Below are 7904 nucleotides of genomic sequence, written 5' to 3'. Positions count from 1 at the left end.
TATATATATATATATATATATATATATATGTGTGTGTGTGTGTGTGTGTTTATGGGTTTGTTTGTCACTCCCTCACCATAGCTTGACAAGCGATGTTGGTGTATTTACGTCCCCGTAACTTAGCGCTTCGACAAAAGAAACCAGTAGAATAAGTCCTGGGATCGATTTGTTCGATTAAAGGCGGTGCTCCAGAATGGTGGAAGTCAAATGACTGAGAGAATTAAAAAGAATATAATACGCTTTATCATTGTCCATGCAACGTGTTTTCTAATATGGCAAAATTTCCAATATGGCGAAATTTCTTACGGTTTGTGTTTTCAGAACACGTGTTTTCCGAACACTCAGAAATACTCAGAAAAATAGAGAAGCGAAGGAAAGATGGAAGAAGAATTTGAGAACGATCGATATTAAAAAAAAAAAAAGATTGGTCAGTGATTCCTTTTCACCATATTTCCCGGATGTGGAATCCTCTGATTTGCCTCTTGGCCTTCGGGGAGAAAGAGTTGATGACGAAGATGCGGGGTAACTGGAGTGAGAAGAAATGGATACAAAAGTGCATATCTGCATGTGGATTCGGGGGTTGGATTCAACGATGTCAGAAATGGATCACCTGTGATGGAGTCTTTGATTACTGTAAGAAAGCGGGGCGGGGGTGGGGTGGTGGATATTTGAACGACTTTTTCACTCAATGAAAATGCTATAACACTATTTTGCAAAACTTTGCGCGGAGAACTTACGTGAGAGTCTATGTATGAGTTTGTATTTGTGTGTTTGTGTGTGTGGCTATGTGAGTGTAGTTATGTATGCACATATATTTACCTGTATATACGTGTTAATAAATGTATGTATACACACACACACACACACACTAATGCACATTAATGTTCGATCTTATGTGAAGCCATAAAAACAATTTTACATTAAACTGAAGGGTCACTTAATAGCTTTTGTAGCGTACAAATTCATCATTCATCTTCTTTAACACATTATTCTTGTTAAACAATAATATATATATATATATGTATATATATATATATATTAATATATTAATATTTGATTTTATAAGTTATAATAAATCCACTTCTACATTAAACTGACGGATTGCTTAATAGATTTTGTAGAGTACAATTTATTATTCTGTAACATAGTATTTGTGTTAAATAATATATATATATGTATATGCATACACACACACACACACACACACACACACACACACATACATACATATATATATATATATATATATATATATATATATATATATATATGTATATATAAGCTTGTGTGTGTGTTTGTTTGTGTGTATACTCCAACTTCACTATCATTAAAGAAATTCATGTGATAAATAATTTGAATGGAAACTAAGTTTCTATATGTTATATTAATTACATCTCATGTCATATCGTATAATTTCATGTCAGACGTTTTCTTTGGGCTATAAAAATTAAAGAGACTCTCCAGCTGCCTTTCTTTCGTAAATATTGACTCATTCCCTGCCATGCTACACAGCTCAGCGATGCTTAGTACAGATTTTATCTATTGTCTTTTAAGTGTTTTAGTCACTGGACTGCGGCCATGCTGGAGCACCACCTTTCTTAAATCATTGAGTTTAAATATAGATACACTGTAACAGTGTTACAACACTACAGAAACTAAATGAGTAACAAACATGTAACAAACTAATATGTCTTCTCAACGTCTTCTACGACTGACTTCACAAATGCGACTGCACACACCACACTGTACCACGCATTGTAACCTTGAAGGGTTCAGTCAAACAAATAGGTCCCAGTACATATTTGTAAGGCGTGTACTTATTCCATTGTTCTCTTTTTTTCTTGCTAAAGCGCCAGATGATGGTTACGTCAACAAATCAACATCGGTTGCCAAGCGTTGGTGGTGGACAAACACAAAAGACACACACACATATATATGTATACGACGGGATTCTTTCAGTTTCCGTTTACCAGATCCACTTTCGCCGGTCTGGCCTGTAGTAGAAGACATTCGCCCAAGGAACTACGGTCGTTCATGTCCGCGTGTATGTCCCATTTTGCTTAGGTTTTGCATCTTATACTGTGTTAAAAGGGAATTATATTGGGTCAGCCCATAAATAATGCGGTTTTTAAATACTTCTTTTATATTTGAAAATTAAGATAAACAAAGTTCTTTATAAATCTAAAATATATTCTCCTTCATTTTTATATAATGCTCATCCATCTATCTGGTAGACTTGCAAGGCCCCCTCTTCCAAAATTCGTTTGTCCGTGACGAAAAATACTCCTCCAGTACCGTTCTGACCTCGTCTACAGAATTCATATTTTTTCCGTCCAAATGATTTTGAAGACTGCGGTGGGTGGGGCATCGTTTCCCATCGAAACTGCTCAAGCCTTTGGAATGTCATCCTAGCATTATCCTGACGGAAGAACACCTTTCGTCTTGAAACCAAGGTGGTTATTTTTCTTCTAGCGTTGACTTGAATGACTGAGTGAATGACCAAATCCAAGCCTCTTTGCTAGTTCCTCAGCAGTTTCGATAGGATTTTGTTCCTCGACGAGCTCTACAGATCTTCCATGACGAAGCTCCTTACGCATGAAGAAAAGGAGGTAGTCAAGATTTGGATAATAACCATATGTTTACCACTTTCGTCCTTTTGAGGCGATCCAGTATCGGTGATAATTCCCTCAAAAGAACGAAAGCGCTAAATAATATTTCTGATCCAAATCCTGATTATGTGTTATCTCACTCTCCCCCTTTCTCTCTGTATATATTTGTGTTTGTCAAAAGCCTTGCAAGAGGATTTGGTAGATGGAAACTGAAAGAATTTTGCTATTCAACTTCAAAAAAGGACGTAAAGCAGCTGAAACTGCTTGCGACATCTACGAAACGTTTGGCGAGGAAAATAGTTTAAATGATTTCGCAGTGGAGCCTTGAAGATTGTGAGCGTAGTGAATGCTCTTCTGTCATCGATGGCAGTCAATTAAAGACCATCATCGAGAAAGATCCACGTAAAACCACTCGCGAACTAGCAGAAGAACTTCATGTTAGCCAGAAAACTGCCTGCAACCATTTGCATGCGATCGGAAAATCAAAGAAAGCTCGACAAATGGGTACCTCACGATTTGAATGAAAATCGGAAAATGCGCAGATATGAAATTTGATCGTCGCTGCTTCTCTGTAGCCAGACTGATCCATTTCTCGACCATATTGTAACTTATGATGAAAAAGAACGTTCTTCACAGTGGTTGGACCAAAATGGAGGTGAGCTCTTTAAAAAGAAGGTTATGGTAACTGTTTGGTGGTGTACTGCTGGACTCATCCTCTATAACTTCATAAAATCCGGAAAATCCATTACTGCAGAAATATATTGCCATGAAATTGCCAAAATGAACGAAAAACTGCTACTCTTCCGTCCCATACTGGACGACAGAACAGGGCCAATCATGCTTCATGATAATACTCGACCGAACGTTTCACTAATGACACTCCAGGAGTTGAGAGAACTTGGCTACGAAGTTTTACCCCGCCCAGCTTATTCCTCACACCTTTCTCTTACCAACTACCACTTTTTCAAGCAATTTGATAGTTTCCTGCGAGAGAAGGAGTTCAAAAATCAAACCGATGCCGAAATTACCTTCAAATAGTTCATCAGCTCCAGAACTCCAGATTTTAATGTTACCGGAATAATCAAACTTGTAACTCATTGGCAAAAATCTATTGATTTTAATGGTACTACGATGAATACAATTTCTGCATTGTTGAAATATATTGTGATGAATTTCATGTTTCAAAACGTTGGAATATGTGCGTATACCTATGCATATATCCTTATGTCTATATAAATGCGTGTGCTTATATATACGCATAGGTATGCCTATATGAAATTACTAGGAAAATACGAGTATATGTGTGTGTGTGTGTGTATTTGATTAATCTTGCCTTTTTTTTACACACGTGTTTATAATCATTGGTAATAATGTGCGCATCTGTATATGTAGATATGTGAATGTGCTTGAGTAATGCAGTTTATGTGCAATATTTCAGCCCTTCTCTCTCCGCTGTTAAATTTTAGGTCTTCATTTTACTTTGCCATTTAGTTTCTTCTTTCGCAATAATCATAGATTATTCATTAACTGATGATATTTCTCGTCTCCCTCACGAAGGCTTTTGCACAAATGTTCTCCTTTCTTCTTCATAACATTATTATTCCAGCGTTTTGAATTATTTGTGTTTCTTACAAGTTTTTAGCTACTTTGTTTCAGCGATCACAACTAAGGTATTGCTGGATCATAACTTTTATCGATAACTTATAACTATTAATTTTCTTCTTCTCTCTTTCATAAATTAATTAGATTTTAATTATACAACACGCGATACCTAGATTAACATTAATGATAAGATACTGCATCATGTTCGTTATTATATTTGAGAATAACAGTCAGGATATCTCTCACATTTAACATCCGCATTATGGAATTTTTAATTTCCTAATTTATCACATGATACGCTGTACGTGTTAATAGAAATATACCTGCTTCACCATATCTCTTGACAATTTACAATCATTTTTGCTATCCTTTAGTGAAATTATCTGGATATTTTACATTTTTTAAGCCCGCTGTCCAACTAATCTCTTAGTTTAAGTTCTAAAGTAATTAGAATAAAATGTGCTTATAAATCATTTTTGGTAATTAGGCTTCCATGCTCATTAACAATAAATTTAGATACATTACTCACAGCAGAAGGACAAACTTGTAAATATTTTTAGGGCTGTACCTATGGTTTCATAGCCTGTAATTTTCAACATTGCCCAAAACACATGCTTAAATAAATATATTGCGAAGGCGGCGAGCGGGCATAATCGTTAGCACGCCGGGCGCAATGCTTCGCTGTATTTCGTTTCTTTACGTTCTGAATTCAAATTCTGCCAAGGTCGACTTTGCCTTTTATCCTTTCGGAGTCGATAAATTAAGTACCAGATGCGTACTGAGTCGATCTAATCGACTGGTCCCCTCCCCCAAAATTATGGGCCTTTTGCCTAGAGTAGAAAAGAAAAATATACATGTGGTTAAGTTGGTAAGTTAGACTCTACGAGATTAAATATTTTAGGACAATTAAGTGTTCTCCTAGACATGAAAATTTATATTCGCACTAGTGGTTAAAATTCACTACGCTTAGTTTGAAAATAAAGGGTCCAAGTTCGAATTCACACAAGTTCCATGTATATCTAGCAATAAAGCAAATGATAACGATCAGATATCGAAGTTATTGAAGCGTAGTATAAAAAGAAATCATTTCGTCTCTAAAACTTCGTATTGAATGTTTGAAAAATTATAGTCTTTACGACAACAATCTGTCTCCGAAATGTATACATTTAATGAGCTATGAGATACAATAAAATAGTTATCAGAGCTCGACTTGCAAATTACAACTCAGTTATTTTTCTAATCAAATTCTACAATCCATTATTAACATTGATGCACTGTATTCTTGTCTGTAGCTATTGTATAAGAAGCTTGTCACGTTTAAAAGCAAACTAATTAGTTGCGTTTATTTCATAGATATATTTAGATATATGGCTCCTTTGTCTAAAATTTCTGACCATGTAATTTATTCTAACCTAAGGTTAACCTCTACAAATTAACATCACCAGATTATATTATAAAATCGTATTTTACAATGTATGAATTATGTCTACACGTATAGTTATGTAGGTCAACAGTTACAGCTTGCACATATCATTAATAATTTAAATGCCATTTAATCTCGTTAACATTTTTAGAACCTGACAATCTGATTATCATCTACACTTTGCCACTTGCTCAATAGCATGTAACGGTTTCTTTTGCGATTTTACAACCGAGTTTCGCTTGTATCATCTGGTTAAAGAATACGAACAGCATCTCAACGTTGTATCAGTCATGTCCACGTTTATCGATAACGCCTATCTATACTAACCAATCAAAGTATATGACAGGTTGGAATTATCGTATCGACTCGACTGTTGTATAAATTAGATTATCATTGTATTTTTATATTTCGAAAACATAATCATATTGTTGCTGTTAAGACCCAGATAATCCCGTACAGCGAAGATTAGTCAAGTAATACGCTCTAGACATGAGCATTCCATCATTCTGTAGATCTAGGATTACAGAATTCAGCATGTCATTCGATATTTTAAAAGCATTTTTATGAGTTGCATTATTTATTGTCGACTGATGGACCACGTCGAAGCTCTTTCATTAGCCCAGGTTCGCAAATGCTTTCATACTGAGCAATTCAGTTGATGGAGGCTATTTTAGTCTTCTCTTCTATGTTACTTCTAATATAGTAATTCTAAACAACCACTACAGTTTGTAGAAAAAGGCTTTACGAGTAATATGATGATACGTACATTCCTTGTACACTCTGTTATATCCATTCACTACAAAATCATTGTGTTGTTCGTGTTATATTATTGGGGGTAGGTACTTGTGCAGAGAAGTATACGTAGTGTGTAGGTCGTGTTATAATATTCGTTTCAAATGTTGGCACAGGACCAGCAATTTCAGAGGAGGTGGGTTAAGTCGACTGGCACTTATTTTATCAACCCCGAAAGGTGAAAGGCAAAGTCGACCTCGGCGGAATTTGAACTCAGAATGTAAAGACAAACGAAATACCGCTAAGCATTTTGCCGGTGTGCTAACGTTTCTTATTTCTTTACTGCCCACAAGGGACTACACACAGAGGGGACAAACAAGGACAGACAAACGGATTAAGTCAATTACATCGACCTCAGTGCATAACTGGTACTTAATTTATCGACCCCGATAGGATGAAAGGCAAAGTTCACCTCGGCGGAATTTGAACTCAGAACGTAGCGGCAGACGAAATACTGCTAAGCATTTCGCCCGGTGTGCTAACGGTACTGCCAGCTCGTTGCCTTACAGTCGTATTATAATAATCCTATTTTGTTATAGGCACAAGGCCTGAAATTTGGCGGGAGGGGGGGCAGTCGATTAGATCAACCCCAGTACACAACTGGTACTTAATTTATCGACCCCGAAAGGATAAAAGGCAAAGTCGACCTCAGAACGTAGCGACGAGCGAAATACCGTTAAGCATTTCGTCCAGCGTGCTAACGATTCTGCCACCACACAGCCTTTAGTCGTACTATCATAATGCAAAGTGATTGTGAAAAATATTTGTTATATGGGTGTTGATATATTATTGGATGGCGATTGTACGGAATAGGTTTTGTACAGAAAGATATACAGTGCAGGTCATGGTATAGAATTAAAAAGCTACACAATGGAAAGTGTTAATACAGCGATGGAAATTCACACTGAAATTTAATTAAAAACCATAATGATACAAAAAATAAACAGCTTGAATGAAAAATAAAAAAATGCTGATTTATTGTTTCAATAATTTTGTTAAGATATATTTGAAATTTTAATTGAAATCAAACGAGTATTATTTTTCTTAATACTTCGGCTGTTTCCGATGAGAATTTTAATATTTAATGTGCTTCATAAAATAAAAATATTGAACAAACAGATTTATTACACACACACAGACACACCACTAACACCGTCTGATTTTGTTTTTTTTGTTTTGAAACTGCCACACACAGACCAACAAAAAAAAAAACAAACAAACAAACAAACAAATGAACAAACGGACGTATATACACCCACGTGTATACTTACGTATTCACAGACACCGACAATAATAATTCAAATAGGCTCGATCCTAGACGCAAGTGTATCTCTATGCGATTATATGTATCAGCATATGGATAATTATATCACTAACTCTACACACATCGTCTCACACGCACCACATATATGCACGCACTCTCACAGACATATGTACTATGCATACATACAAACATATATACATATAAACATGCATAT

Source organism: Octopus bimaculoides, chromosome 5, assembly GCF_001194135.2.
Source record: "Octopus bimaculoides isolate UCB-OBI-ISO-001 chromosome 5, ASM119413v2, whole genome shotgun sequence".
Taxonomy (NCBI): Eukaryota; Metazoa; Mollusca; class Cephalopoda; order Octopoda; family Octopodidae; genus Octopus; species Octopus bimaculoides.
Note: the sequence above shows the minus strand (reverse complement) of the source record.